Raw genomic sequence first — 16,676 nt, forward strand, 5'->3', positions numbered from 1 at the left:
AAAAATAAATAAATAAATTATTAGATTAATAAATAAACAGTTTACTTAAAAAATATATAATGACTAGAGTGAGTTATTTTTTTGAAAAAATAATAAATATATATTATAATAGATATTTAATGAAGTGCTAGGAAGGGTTAATATAATGGAATTTAATTCGGACAGTAGCTAAATACATGTTAAAATAAATTGAGAAGCTAAGGTTTTACTACTCAATTGTAATATGATTATAGGGTTAGTAAAATGTTTAGTAATAGATTATTATTTATATTTCTGGTGTATTTGTGGTCCATACGAATAAATTGCAATATGATTATAATAAATTTTTTGGTATGGCATATCACTCCTGATCTATCCCGTCAACATGTCAAAAGTTCTGCTCATCAACATTCTAAGCTTAATTACTTAGGCCCAATTTGGGTAAATAATTTAAATAAGTACTTTTGAAAAAGGAGCTTAAAACATAAGGACTTTTATTAAAAGCAGCTTATAAATAAATTATTTTGTGTTTGGATTTTTAGTTATAAAAGTACTTTTTTTAAAGTTGTACCGTTTGGATAAATAACTCAAAAAATAATTTTTTTTATAAAAGAGAATGAATATTAAAATAATCATGATAACAAATACTTTCCAATATTGAATGTTGATTTTACATAACCTAATCACTAATATTGTGTATGATATGATAGGTGAAAATAAAAAATAAATATAAAATGCGTGTCAATGTATATTTTATTGCTATTTTTTATTTTTTATTTTTACTCCTATTAGAACTCTCTTCTCCTTTATTGAGGTCAAGAACTTGTTATAATTAACTATGAAAATAATAATAAGCTATAAAATTACATATGAAAAAAATAAAATTAAAACTGAAATTTCATACCACACTTGAATACAAATTTAATAATAAAAAATAGTGATAAAATGATAAAAAAAAATTAGAAGGAATATATGCAGTAAGTTGTTCAGATGTAATATTGTCTGAAAATGTGGAGTATCAATACTTCCATCAGATGTTACGTAAAAATGGTGAGACTTGGAACATTGCGTGAGAATGATAGTGGAAGACCAGTGCTTCTAGCAGACCTTGTGTGAAAATGGTGATGAAGGGTCAGTATTTTTTATAGAGTCAAGAAGGAAAGTAGATTTTTTTGTTTTAAAATTAATTTTTTTTAAGTAAGTGGTAGAATGACTTCTCGAGAAGTAAGAAGTCATATATTTCTACTTCTTCAAAAAGCTGCAAATTAACTTTTCGAAAAGTTAAAAGCTTTTTTTAAAATAGTGCCAAACACATAGATTGTGACTTTTCATAATCCAAAAGTTAAAAAAAGTAGCTTCTGCTATTTTCCAAACGGGCTCTTAATCACACTTAATTAACCTCTTTTTCCCAATAAAAAATGGGGCATATCTAACTGCGTCACAGTTGTTTCATCAATCCCGTCGCTGTGGTTAAAAGTTACTTGCACGCGTCCAAATCATAACTCGCCACATAGTATCAACTTTACATGTTGATTTCCGCGGTCAGCACCATAGACTTTCCCTAATAATTAATGCTTTTTGAGTTTAAAATTTAAGCCCAATAAATTTTCTTTAATTTTTTAAATTTTTAATGTCTATATAAAATTATTTTGTCTATTATACGCATATATGATGCACGGACACTGACACGACACGGGACACGCCGACACGCGAATTTTAAAATCTTACATGACACGTGGACACGCATATATATAAAATATAAAGTATTTTTTAGATAAATTGTAATGATATTTTGATATTTTATTGATATTAAAATATAAAATAAAATTTTTAATTATTTTTAATGTCTTATTTTAATTATATCAAGTATTTAAAATATTTTTTGTTTTAATAAATAATAATAAATACTATATCTAAATTTATTTTAAGAATATATGTTAAGAATAAGACTAGACACGCGGACATGTGATGATATTTAGGTGTGTCTAGATGTGTTCGGAGAAGATTTTTTATTTTTTATTAAGACACGGTTGGAACAGCAGACACGCATATCAGCTAAGTGTCGATAAGTGTCGTGTCCAAGATGTGTCTGACACATAAATACGATAACTCAACGAAGTATCCGTGCTTCATAGGTACACATCCTTCTTTATTTAAAAAAAATCCTTACGTGTCTTTTTTTTTTACAAAATATAAAACTTGAGTTTTTTATTTTTATTACTTATATTAATTTTTAAAAAAATTAATATACAAAAATATATTTTTACCAAAAATCATATACCGTAATATTTATTACGAAATAAATATATATCTTTTTAACTTCGAATATATATTTTTAAACAATCTAACAAGTCTAATCTTCAAAAGGCAATTTTATTTTTTTAAAATTAACAAAAAATATAGTTTACTCTCTTAAAATAAACCGCACGAGACTTAAAGGTAATATTAATTTTAAAATATAATAAAATTTCAAAAAAAAAAGGAATTTACAAATACTCTTGATGTGCATTGATGCAGTATCCTAAGAGTATTCCATTAATTTAAAGAAATCACGCTGTTTTTATTAAGTTGTAATTAATATTTAAACCTAATACTAAATAATATATTTAGTTTATTAATTAAATTTAAATTTATATTTCAATGTTATTTCTTTTATTTACTAAGGAAAAAAAATTTAAATTCAATTTTTTATATTTTAATTTAATAAAATAATTTTAATTATTTAAAGAGTATTTTGATCATCTAAAATTATATGAAAAGTGCATTTTAATCTTTTAAAATTAAATTTAAATTTAACATTATAAATTTATTAAATGATATCAATCTAAATTAGAGTTAAATTTTTAAATAAAAGAATAAAAAAGAAAAAAATTTTGTAACAAAAAAAATATGAATAAAAAAAAAAGTAAATGGTAATTGAAGTGAGATTATGATTAGATAAAAGTTATAATATTTTTTGTTGCATTGGTTGTTTAAATTTTTATAAGGGCATTTTTGTCTGTATAAAATTACCTATAAGAATGTCTGATAAATTAAATTTAAATTATATTTTTTGATTCATTTAAAAAAATTTAATTCTAAAATAATTTTTATTTTTACATTTCTAATTTTTTTGATGCATTTAAACAATGTCAATACCAAAAAGATATTTTTATCTTTTTTATTAATATTAACATAAGTATTTCGCTGATCCCTATAGTTTCACAGAATTTTTAATTAGATCCTCATATTTTATTAAACAAAATAGAATATTTAATCAAGTGTTAGGCATATTCGTTTTGTTTGACATAATATTCTGTTAATTCCAATGTTTTTATCACTCCATGGACTTAATTATAAATCTAATATCTTATAAGGACCCAATTGAAAAAAAAAGTATAGGAACTCAATTAAAAATTCGATAAAAATATAGGGACTAACAGAATAATTAAACTATTTTTTATTTTAAAATTAAGATTTTAAATAGTATATTTTTTAAAAAAAGAATAAATATAATTACACATATGAATACAATAATATGACTATGTTTATTTTTATCAAATTAAATTAAATTGTTAATTTAAACTATATCCATTTAATTTTAAAATTAACAATTTTAAATTAAGTGAATAAAATTATATTAATTGAAAAAATAAAAATATACCAATACGATCAAAATTGTACTGTAGTGAGAACATGTTCACCAAATCCGTGAACTTTACGTTAGTACCCAAGTTTGTCGATCTGGGAAGTTCACCGATCTTTAGGGTAGTGTTTGGAAAAGAGATAGAGACTGAAATAAGTCTCAGTATTATGTTTGGTATAAAATGAGAGACAGACACTAAAATAAGAATGAAGTTCTAATTTAATTTGCACAAAAGGTAAAGTTAGAATTAATTATTTGAAATGAGAGTATTTTAGGTATAAAATATTAGAGAAAAGGACAAATAGGACCATGATCCTTTTTTTCGCAGTCATTTTCGTCCCTAAGGATTGGAAAATACATTCATGTTCTTGACCCTTCCAAAACGTGGAAAAATTTATCCCTCCGTTGAAGTGACTCCGTTGGACCTACAAAAAAGTCTGACGTGACTCCCGTGGCGCTGACCTGGCCGTTATGGGAGCCCATGTGACATGTAGCTTTTGAAAATAGGACATATTAGTCCTCCGACCCCAAAACGACGCCGTTTCACCAAGGACATATTAGTCCTCTGACACCAAAACGGCGCCGCTTCACCAATGACCCTCCAGACACACTTTAATCCCTTTATGCAATACCCATAACACCCATATCTGACTTAGAGGATTGACTAAGTTATAGTGAAAAATCTTGCTTCTGTTGTCTCAAGTCTCAACTAGTTTCACCCTCTGCCATTGATGGTTGAGCTCTGTACCGTTACACTCAGCTGCAAGGGTTTCTCCTTCTCCTCCACTATCTCCGTCGTTGTTGCCAGCCTCGCCCATGTCCGCATTGACACATCCGCCCTCGACAGGCTCTCCGCCTCATCATCCTACGCAATGCCGTCGTTAAAGCACAACATCGCAATTCCTAGCTTCCTCTCCCTCTCAGAAACCAGAGCCTTCCTCCTCATACTTCTCAACAAGCTCCTCCGCTCTCCGTCCCCTGTCGTAATCCTCGAGAAATGGCTCGGTCTTCGAGAAACCCTGGGGATTCCTTGCAATTCTGCTGGCTCTGATTCCCATTTTGTCGTCGTTTTGTTCCGCATTTCAGGCACTACACCCATTTCGCCAGACGGGAAAGAAAAGGAAAATTTAAGGGGCGAAATTCCCAAGATTTCCTTAGGATTCGAGGTTTTTGGACAAATACGCATTTCTAGGGTTTCTTTGAGCTGGTCTGAAGCTGTGCGATTCTGCTGAGGCATTTATATCTGTTGGTCCTTCTTTTTCTTTCTTCATGACTCTGGATGTGGTTTTGAGCTGCGAGGTTTATTTCTCAGCTATGGGGTAGGCAAATGTAGCTCTTTATTTTGTTTTCTTGAAGGTTTGAAAGTGCTGAGTTTAATTGAATTGGAATTTTTCATGGAAATAGGCTAAAGGTTGGTTTAAAAGTGTTATTTGTTTTGATTTGAGGTATTTTACAAATGGGTATTGGATTCATTCTATGGAAGCACATGTTATTACAACTTGAATGGCCGATCCTTAGGAAGCTGGTCCTATTGAGAGGGATATAGAGCATGTTTAGAAACACTTGTTCTTCATTTTTTGGGCTTCGGTTTTTCTGGGAGCTATAATGAAGGTAGTTGTTGTTTGATTCTAGTATCACATTTTATTGAAATACATGATTCATTAGTGTTCCATTGTCATTTTGTTGCTTAAATAACTTGTAATTGATATTCTTTGCTGACTGAGGAGATAATGAAGCTTGAAGTTGTGGTCTTCCCTCTTACTTCACGGTTTTGCAGTTGCAGATTCATGAAACTTTCAGAGAGCAGGTTAAATGGGTCTTATGGCATTGCAAAAGGGGATTAAAGCGTGTCTGGAGGATCCTTGGTGAAACGGCATCATTTTGGTGTCAGAGGACTAATATATCATGTTTCCAAAAGCTACATGCCACGTGGGTTTCCGTAACGGTCAGCGCCACGGGAGCCATGTCAGACTTTTTCATCGGGTCTAACGGAGTCACTTCAACGGAGGGGTAAATTTGTTCACATTTTGGAGGGATCAGGGACATAAATGTATTTTTCACTCCTTGGGGACAAAAATGTTCGCAGAAAAAATGGTCAGGGGCCTATTTGTCCTTATTTCTCAAAATATTATTAAAGTTGCAGTCTCTATCTCTAAAAATTTCAGTCTCTTGTGTCCCTAATTTTTGGAGGTACTGAAATACTGAAATTTTGAAGACAGAGATTGAAATTTTAGTACCAATCTCTGGGCCAACAAATATAATACTGAGTCTCAGTCTTCCAATCTCTATTTCAATACCTCAAAACAAACATTACCTAGGCAAATTTTATAAAGTTAAAAAAAGTGGATCTTGAAAAATAAAGTTGAAAAATTTTGTTATAAATAATAATTTTTTATTTTATTTAAAAAAAGCATGTTAGTTTTTAAATAATTAAATGTAGTTTTTTGCTCTATTTTTTTTCAATTTTTAAATTATTACTCTCGATTAATTTTTCTAATAACATGAAGTGAACAAGCACTAAGATAACATTCTATTATTCACTAAGTAGCCATGAAAAAGAATGATACAAATCAAAGTAAAATGGATAAAATGAAAATCAGCACAACATTAAAAAGGTATAATATAGACTAAATAAAAAATTCACAATAAAATTGCAGAATAATTCTAAATAATTAAAAGCAGTATCGAATTCAAGTAAAAAAATATATAGATAATTGTAAGCCAGCGTGAATTATTGTTGCTCAATTTTAATTTTTTATAATAAAAGAAGAATAGGAGATAATGGAATAACAAGTTTTATGAAATTTTCAAAAGAAAAAAAGTATAAAGCTCTAGATTTACAGGTTAAAAAGAAAATCTTTTTTAAGAAACTGTTTTAAATGCATATTAAAATGTGAAAACAATCATCTTTAGAATTTTAGCATACTAATTAAAAAATAATAACATAATATATGCTTAGTATGTATAATAAGAATGAATTTTAATATAATAGAATAAATTAAATATAAATAATTAAACTTAAACCTCAAAATACTTAAGCTAATTAAGTTTTAAAATTTAAAAAATATTATAATCAAATTCACTATGAATCGCTAGTACTTAATTAAAGTAATCAGAAGCAGATGACGCTCTCAGACCATCATGGGTGACGTGCGGAAGAAGCCAGTGGACTGGATTTTGTTCATATCAAATTTAAATTTTAATATTCTAACATTAAAAGATATTTTAAATTTTAAAATTAATTTTACAAAGGTGTAATTGTCATTTCAAATTTTCTAAATTCATATCTTTATTTTTATAGTTTACTTTTTTAAAATTATATCATATTTCTAATTCAATATAAATTACTTTAATTTTATAATGTAACATCGTCACTACCAGAATGTCACGATTCTGACTACGCTACTCTGATAGTAAGAAGTATTATGACTACTTTATATACTTAATATTAAAATAGGAGCCTTTGACTCGACACCGTATCACTGTTTTCTTTAAAAAAAACAAACAGGCATAGATTCATATACAAGATTTTCTACATAATAGCTTATAATGTAATATACATATAAAACATACAACTCCTATCCCTTTTACAAAATTGTAATAACCAAGACGAGGGAAGAAAAATGATCTAATTTAATGTGATATCATATAAACCAAAACACAATATAACTCTTCATAATGCTCCTTCATCCGATTCCTGAAAAGGTAAAGCTGTAGGGGGTGAGAAACTAACCACACGGTCTCACCACGGAGTTTTAGAATTGTCATAAGAAGATATTTAATAAAAAAACTGATTTCAAGCTCAATGATTATCATTGCCTTATAAATCTTTTAAAAACCAATAGTTAATCATTCAAAACTTTTCAAAGAAACAATATTTAATCTTTCAGAAATCCAAAACCTTTCTTTTCTTATAAGAAAATCTTAATCAGAAACCAACTACGCAATCAATCAATACAATCATCAATTCAGCACCAAAACTCATTCTTAAAAGTAGCATACCAGGACAAATACAGGCAAAACAGACAAAAAAAACACAGGTTCAGGTAGCAGTTACAGCAAATAGTTCAGGTAGCAGTTAAGAATAGTTTAACAATTAGGCAAAGCAAAATAAATTCAAAATCCAAGCAAAGCATACAAATGCATATAATGCATACCTGTCCTATGGCTAATGAGCTTATCTGTCGGTTATACAGCCAACCCGACAAGTCCGATTTGCTAAACCATTGGACTGTCCCCCGACGCGAATCCCCATGAGTCTATGCATAGCTTTTTCTCATGTATATATCAAATCGCTCAATGGGAGTACCATTCACAGAAATTTATAAGTACCCAGTCACCCTTACGTCGTAGGGTCAATAGAGTATCGAGTCTCAACCTGGAGCAAGTGGTGGCAAGCTACTGCGTCTACCCAGGGAAACTTGTGTCTCAGACAATTCAAATTCATAAGCCGTATGAATAATTCATTCAAAATTCATCAATATCTAAGAAATTCTCAATATCATCATCATTCGTCAATCCATATCTCATTTCCAAATTCATTCAAAAATCATATTTCAAAGTCAATTCTCATCATCTTTCTTTCCATTCCATTCATTAACAATCCCAATTCAAAATATAATTCTTTCTTTTCTAAATAAATCAATCTTAAAACATATAATGCTTGAAACCAAATCTTTCCATATAATGACTTCAAACGAAGCTTCCAATTTTATAAAATTTTGCCAGTATCTCCTCTAAAATTTGGACTCTGCCACCCTTTTCGGGTCCCGTCCAAACCTTTCTTAAACCCTTTCTCAACCATTTCCAAATCTCAATCATTTTCCAAAACTCAACTAGTTCTAACATCAAGTTATTTTCAAATCCAACCATTTCCAATAATAATTTTTTTTTCAAAATTAAACTAGCTCAAATATTAAATCATTTATAAAATCAAACTAATTCAAAATTAAACCGCTTCCAAAATTAATTCATTTTCATATCTCAAATCATTTCCAAAGCCGATTCATTTACATTATCAAAATAACTTCAAAATCAAGAAAAATCACTTTTCATAATAACCAAGTAAATAACTTTTCACAAATTTCTTATCAACAACCGTACACCATTCAAGCAATCAAGCAACCTATAATTCAGTCTAGCAAACAACCACATCCACAAGACAAACATAATCACAGAAGTATTTTTTTGCTCCAATATCTATTTATAACAACTCTGTAATATAAAATAAATTTTAAGAAAAATTCCTACCTCGACTAGCTGAATTCACATAGGTTAAACATGGTAACTCCCTTCCCTTTTTGTTTCATGGCAGCAGCACCAATTTTAACTTTTCAAACATACCTTGACAGAACTAAAACAAAGACATACACTATCAAAATTAAAATAAGATCATAGCAGAAAAATAAAATGGCAGCAGAACAAGGATAGAGGAGTTACATATTCAGAAATAGCAGAATTGGAATTGAATCTGAAAAAGGGCAGTGCTGATTAGAAGACAAGAACAAAGGAGGCTGTGGTGGTTGAATGGGATCGAAGTAGTGACTAAGGTGGTTCAGTAACAGCGGCGTTCATAACACTTCTCCAGCGGCAACCACGGTGACTCCAACGGCAGTGATAGCTAGGGTTCGGCGGTGGTGGATCCTTCTGGTGGCAGCTCAAACGGTGGTCGCCACCCACAGCGACGCTCTCCTATACAGACCTTGGCAGCAGCGGCGATGGAAAGGCAGCACTACTTCCTCTTCTCCCTCGCGAACTCATCTCTTTCCCTCTCCTCTGTTTGCGGTTCACGGCGGCGACAGAAGCTTCATCAACGGCGATGCAGCAGCGGTGAGGGAACGACGGTCTCCGACGGCGAGCTCAGCCGCTACCAGGCGGGACAGAGCTGGCGACATCCTCTTCATTTGCAATGGCGAGGCGGGCTCGGCTGCATGGAACGGTGGCGACAATGCAGTGGCGTTGCGGCGGCAACAACAGGGCACGACTCCTCCCTCTCTCTTTTCTTATTCCTCCATTCGCAGCTGTCTCTTCCCTCTCTTTCCCCCTTTCCGTTTCCCCCCTTTTCTTATCTTGCTAAGGTTTCTGTGAGTGAGGGGTGAGGGTGAGTGAGTAGCGGTGAGGAGTGGATGTGAGTAGGGGTTAGGTAAAATTAGGATTAGAGTTAAATTTGAGGATATTTGGGTTAATTAGAATTTGATAATTTTTAATAAAATTGGGGCATAGAGTATTAATTTGAAATCTTATTTAATTTCTTTAAATTATATTAGAAAAAATATTACTTAATTATCGATTGCTAATCAGCTTTTGATCAAGTATTCTAATTTAAAATTTGAGATAATATAATTTATTTTCTATTTATTAAAATTAAAGTATCAAAATTCTAAAATCTTAATTATTTAAATTAAATCATATAAAATTTTTATTCTTTTACAACTATTAAATTGTATAATTTAAATATAGAAAATTATTCAATAATTATGAGATTAAGTAGAATTTTTAATTTAATTATCAAAACTTAATTTAATTACTTTTAACAAAATAATTTCTAAAAAAAAATCTTTAATGAATAAATAAATTGAAATTAATTCATAATAATATTTTTTTTGAAAATTTTGGGTCTTACATCCTACCCACCTTATAAAAATTTTCGTCCTCGAAAATTGATACAAAATAAAAGAGATTTTATATTACTTCACTCTTGAATGCATTTAAAGAAAAGCAAAAGGGATAAGTATTATTTTGGTCCCTCACGTTGAGGGTCGGAATTGAAACCGTCCCCAACGTAATTTCCGATTTAGAATCATACTTAATATTTTTTTTGTATTAAAATTGTCCTTTTAATTTTTTTGGACAAAAATACCCTCACCACTACCAGCACAATTACCTCTTCCACCACCACCACCACCAACACCAACACCACCACCACAACCACCACCAACACCACCACCACCAAGAACACCAAACAACAGCAACAACACCAAACAACACCAAACCACACCAAACCAAAAAGCAGAAACAGAAAGCAAGACCACCACCACCACCACCACCAACACGAACACCAATACCAATACCAACACCACCACCACCACCACCAAGAACATCAAACAACAGCAACAACACCAAACAACACCAAACCAAGAAGCAAACATAGAAAGTAAGAAAACAGAAAGCAAGAAAGCAGAAGTAAGATGCAGAAGCAAAAAGCGATGCAGATGAGGCGACGAGGCGGAGGCGGCGAGGCAGAGGCAGCGAGGCAGAGGCGACGAAGTGGCGAGGTTGCGAGGCGGCGAGGTTGCGAGGCGGTAGTGGCTCGCGTCTGCTCACTCCCTTGCGATCCCCAACGGCGACGGCGGCTCAAGCTTCGCCGCTGCCACCGTCCCCCTCCCCCCTTTCCCCTTCCCCCTCCCCTCCCCCTCCCCCTCTGATCTCCCCTTCCCTCCACCCCCACCTCGCATCCTTTCCCCTTCCCCCCACCCCGAACCCACGTCCCCTTCATTTTCTTCCTTTTCTTCTCCGGCTTCTTTCACTTCCCCTCCTCCCTCTCTTCGTCGCCGGCGCCGTCCCCTCTCCCCCCTTCCCCTTCCCCTTCCCCCTTCCCCTTCCCCCTTACCCCTTTCCCTTCCCTCCCCTCCCCCTTCGTATACCCTTTTCCTCCCCCCAACGCGTTTTCTTTTATTTTTTTTAATTTTATAATTTTTTTATTATAGGGATAGTTTAGGAATAAATTAAAAAATTTCATTAGAAAGGACAATTTTAAATTCAAATATGACTTTAAGGATGATTTTAAATCAAAATATACACCAAGGATGGGTTCGATTTCGACCCTCAACGTGAGGGACCAAAACAATACTTATCCCAAAGCAAAAAAGTCCTCAGTATAGGTATACATATAGTTTCAAATAGCAGGTTTTTCATATGGCATAAAGGTATAAATGGTATAAGTGTGATGCGAAACAGAAGTTACAAGATAGGCTTGATGTACAAGATGACATGTTTCAAACATATGATGGTAAAGCAAGGCAGCAAAAGGTTATAAAACAGGTTAGGGTTAAAACAACGTGCTTAACGTTCGCACTCTGATCTCACACCAACCTCAGAGATTCAATTATTAAAACTTCAACATAACTTATTTCCACCATCCTCACTCGTACTTCATCGAACAACTCATCCGAGGGTTTTCAACCTCGTCAAACACTTCGTAAATCTTAATGGTCACAACCCTAACATCAACAAAACTCTTTCACATGAAACAAGCTTCCATAACTCCCTACAACATCGTATACTTACAAATTTTACCTTTTGCGTTCACCAAATGTGTTAGGACTAGTGTGTCGTTTACTGATGAGCGGATGATTTGTACGCTTTTTGGCATTGTTTTTAGTATGTTTTTGGTAGTTTTAGTTGAGTTCTTAGTATATTTTTATTAGTTTTTAGTTAAAATTCACTTTTCTGGACTTTACTATGAGTTTGTGTGTTTTTCTGTGATTTCAGGTATTTTCTGGCTGAAATTGAGGGATCTGAGCAAAAATCTGATCCAGAGACTCAAAAGGACTGCAGATGCTGTTGGATTCTGACCTCCTTGCACTCGAAGTGGATTTTCTGGAGCTACAGAAGCCCAATTGGCGCGCTCTCAACGGCGTTGGAAAGTAGACATCCTGGGCTTTCCAGAAATATATAATAGTCTATACTTTGCCCAAGATTTGATGGCCCAAACCGGCGTTCAAAGTCACCTACAGAAATTCCAGCGTTAAACGCCGGAACTGGCACCTAAATGGGAGTTAAACGCCCAAACTGGCACCAAAGCTGGCGTTTAACTCCAAGGAGAGTCTCTACACGAAAATGCTTCATTGCTCAGCCCAAGCACACACCAAGTGGGCCCGGAAGTGGATTTTTATGTCATTTACTCATCTATGTACACCTTAGGCTACTAGTTTTCTATAAGTAGGACCTTTTACTATTGTATTTTCATCTGGAGATCTTTGAATCTTTTGATCACTGGGAGGCTGGCCTCACGGCCATGCCTAGACCTTGTTCTTATGTATTTTCAACGGTGGAGTTTCTACACACCATAGATTAAGGTGTGGAGCTCTGCTGTACCTCGAGTATTAATGCAATTACTATTGTTCTTCTATTCAATTCCGCTTGTTCTTGTTCCAAGATATCACTTGTTCTTCAACTTGATGAATGTGATGATCCGTGACACTCATCATCATTCTCACTCATGAACAAGGTGACTGACAACCACTCTTGTTCTACAAGCAATCAAGGCTTTAGTGTTTATCTCTTGGATTCCTGATACACGATGCATGGTTGATCGCCTGACAACCGAGTGCTCGTCTGACAAACGAGCCAGCCATTCCGTGAGATCAGAGTCTTCGTGGTATAGGCGAGAACTGATGGCGGCATTCAAGAGAATCCGAAAGGTCTAACCTTGTCTGTGGTATTCTGAGTAGGATTCAATGATTGAATGACTGTGACGTGCTTCAAACTCCTAGCAGGCGGGGCGTTAGTGACAGACGCAAAAGGATCGATGGATTTTATTCCGGCCTGACCGAGAACCGACAGCTGATTAGCCATATGCTGTGACAGAGCATGGGAACATTTTCACTGAGAGGATGGGAGGTAGCCACTGACAACGGTGAAACCCTACATAAGCTTGCCATGGAAAGGAGTAAGAAGGATTGGATGAAGACAGTAGGAAAGCAGAGAGACGGAAGGGAAGGCATCTTCATACGCTTATCTGAAGCTCTCATCAATGATATACATAAGTATCTCTATCTTTATCTTTATGCTTTATTCGTTTATCACTATACCCATTTGAGTCTGCCTGACTGAGATTTACAAGGTGACCATAGCTTGCTTCATACCAACAATCTCCGTGGGATCGACCCTTACTCGCGTAAGGTTTATTACTTGGACGACCCAGTGCACTTGCTGGTTAGTTGTGCGAAGTTGTGTTTATGCCATGGTATTGTGCACCAAGTCTTTGGAGCCATTACTGGGGATTATTTGAGCTGTGAAAAGTATTGATCACAATTTCGTGCACCAAGTTTTTGGCGCCGTTGTCGGGGATTGTTCGAGTATGGACAACTGACGGTTCATCTTGTTGCTTAGATTAGGTATTTTTTCCAGAGTTCTTAAGAATGAATTCTAGTGTTTCAAGGTGATGTTCTTATCATCACCAAAGCTGATTGATCCTCATCAATTTAGCTCTTGAATGCAATGTCCTGCTGAAGCTTGGCTAGCTATGTCTAATTCCTTTAGACTGAAGCTTTAGACTAACATTACATGATTCCTGGAATTCTCATTAAGAATTTTGATACCTTTATTTTCTTCTTCCACTTAATTTTCGAAAAAAAACACAAAAAAAAAAATTTTCAAAATCATAAAAACCAAAAATATTTTATGTTTCTTGTTTGAGTCTAGTGTCTAATTTTAAGTTTGGTGTCTTGCATGCCTTGTTTATTTGATCTTGGTTCTATTTTCAAGTTAATAGTACAGGGAACTGAAGATTCAGAACATGCAGCAGAGGAATTACACAGAAAAAGCTGGGCGTTCAAAACGCCCAGTGAAGAAGGACAGACTGGCGTTTAAACGCCAGCCAGGGTACCTGGTTGGGCGTTTAACGCCCAAAAAGGTAGCATTTTGGGCGTTAAACGCCAGAATGGATACCATTCTGGGCGTTTAACGCCAGGATGGCACAAGGGGGAAGATTTTGTTTTCAAAATCAATTTTTTTTCAAGTTTTCAAAGTTTTTCAAAATCAAATCTTTTTTTTAAATCATATCTTTTCAATCAAATGTTTTCAAAATCAATTTCTTTCCTTTTTCAAAGATACTTACTAACAATTAATGATTTGATTGAACATCTCAAGTATGTTGCCTTTTCTGTTGAGAAAGGTTTAATGTTTGAATCATATCTTTTCTTGTTAGGCAAGTCATTAATTTTTAAAATCAAATCTTTTTAAAATTGTTTTCAAATCATATCTTTTCAATCATATCTTTTTAAAACTATAACTTTTCAATCATATCTTTTTAATCACATCTTTTTCAAATTAGTTTTCAATCAAATCTTTTTTATTTCTAATTTCAAAATCTTTTTCAAAAATCACTTGATTACTTTCCCACTCTTATTTTCGAAAATCAAGTAGTGTTTTTCAAAATGTTTTCAAACTTTTTAACTTAATTTTCGAAAATTCTCTTCCCTCCTTCTCACATCCTTCTATTTATGGAGTATCACTCCTTCTTAATGCACAATTCGAACTCCATCTAATTAAAGTTCGAATTTTTCTCCTTCTTCTTTCTTCTATTTTTCTTTTCCTCTGACACCTCAAGGAATCTCTATACTGTGACATAGAGGATTCCACATTTTCTTGTTCTCTTCTCTTTCATATGAGCAGAAGCAGAGACAAAGGCATTCTTGTTGAAGCTGACCCTGAACCTGAAAGGACCTTGAAGCGAAAGCTAAGAGAAGCTAAGGCACAACTCTCTGTAGAGGACCTAACCGAATTCTTCAAAGAAGAAGAAGACATGGCAGCCGAAAACAACAACAATGCCAACAATGCAAGGAAGGTGCTGGGTGACTTTACTGCACCTACTCCCGACTTCTATGGGAGAAGCATCTCTATCCCTGCCATTAGAGCAAACAACTTTGAGCTTAAGCCTCAGTTAGTTTCTCTAATGCAACAGAATTGCAAGTTCCATGGACTTCTATTGGAAGATCCTCATCAGTTTTTAGCTGAGTTCTTGCAAATCTGTGACACAGTCAAGACTAATGGGGTTGACCCTGAGGTCTACAGACTGATGCTATTCCCTTTTGCTGTAAGAGACAGAGCTAGAATATGGTTGGACTCACAACCTAAAGAAAGCTTGGACTCTTGGGAAAAGCTAGTCAATGCCTTCTTGGCAAAGTTCTTTCCACCTCAAAAATTGAGTAAGCTTAGAGTGGAAGTCCAAACCTTCAGACAGAAGGATGGAGAATCCCTCTATGAAGCTTGGGAAAGATACAAACAATTAATCAGAAAGTGTCCCTCAGACATGCTTTCTGAATGGAGCATCATAGGTATTTTCTATGATGGTCTCTCTGAACTATCCAAGATGTCTTTGGATAGCTCTGCTGGAGGATCTCTTCATCTGAAGAAGACGCCTACAGAAGCTCAAGAGCTCATTGAAATGGTTGCAAATAACCAATTCATGTACACTTCTGAAAGGAATCCTGTGAACAATGGAACTAATCAGAAGAAAGGAGTTCTTGAGATTGACACTCTGAATACCATTCTGGCTCAGAACAAGATATTAACTCAACAAGTCAATTTGATTTCTCAAAGTCTGTCTGGAATGCAAAATGCACCAAGCAGTACTAAGGATGCTTCATCTGAAGAAGAAGCTTATGATCCTGAGAATCCCTCAATGGAAGAGGTGAATTACCTAGGAGAACCCTATGAAAACACCTATAATTCTTCATGGAGAAATCACCCAAATTTCTCATGGAAGAATCAAGAAAGACCTCAACAAGGTTTCAATAACAATAATGGTGGAAGAAACAGGCTTAGCAATGGCAAGCCTTTTCCATCATCTTCTCAGCAACAGACAGAGAATGCTAAACAGAACCCCTCTGACTTAGCAACCATGGTCTCTGATCTAATCAAAACCACTCAAAGTTTCATGACTGAAACAAGGTCCTCCATCAGGAATTTGGAGGCACAAGTGGGACAGCTGAGCAAGAAAATTATTGAACTCCCTCCAAGTACTCTTCCAAGCAATACAGAAGAAAATCCAAAAGGAGAGTGCAAAGCCATAACCATGGCCGAATCTAGAGAGGGAAGAGAGGAAGTGGACGCCACTGAGGAAGGCCTCAATGGGCGTGCACTGACCTCCAATGCGTTCCCCAATGAGGAACTATGGGAATCTGAGGCTCAAAATGAGACCATAGAGATTCCATTGGACTTACTTCTGCCTTTCATGAGCTCTGATGAGTATTCCTCCTCTGAAGAGGATGAGTATGTCACTGAAGAGCAAGTTGCTAAATACCTTGGAGCAATCATGAAGCTAAATGACAAGTTATTTGGAAATGAG

General features: G+C 34.2%; 1 non-coding gene across 1 annotated transcript; it reads right to left on the reverse strand.

Moving 5' to 3' along the window:
* Positions 1-15,536: 15,536 nt before the first annotated feature.
* LOC130984433 (small nucleolar RNA R71) lies at positions 15,537-15,644 on the reverse strand. The gene has a single exon (XR_009088371.1). It is a non-coding gene; the product is annotated as a small nucleolar RNA R71 (small nucleolar RNA).
* Positions 15,645-16,676: the final 1,032 nt, after the last annotated feature.

The sequence above is a fragment of the Arachis stenosperma genome, chromosome 5, assembly GCF_014773155.1.
Source record: "Arachis stenosperma cultivar V10309 chromosome 5, arast.V10309.gnm1.PFL2, whole genome shotgun sequence".
NCBI classification, from domain to species: Eukaryota; Viridiplantae; Streptophyta; class Magnoliopsida; order Fabales; family Fabaceae; genus Arachis; species Arachis stenosperma.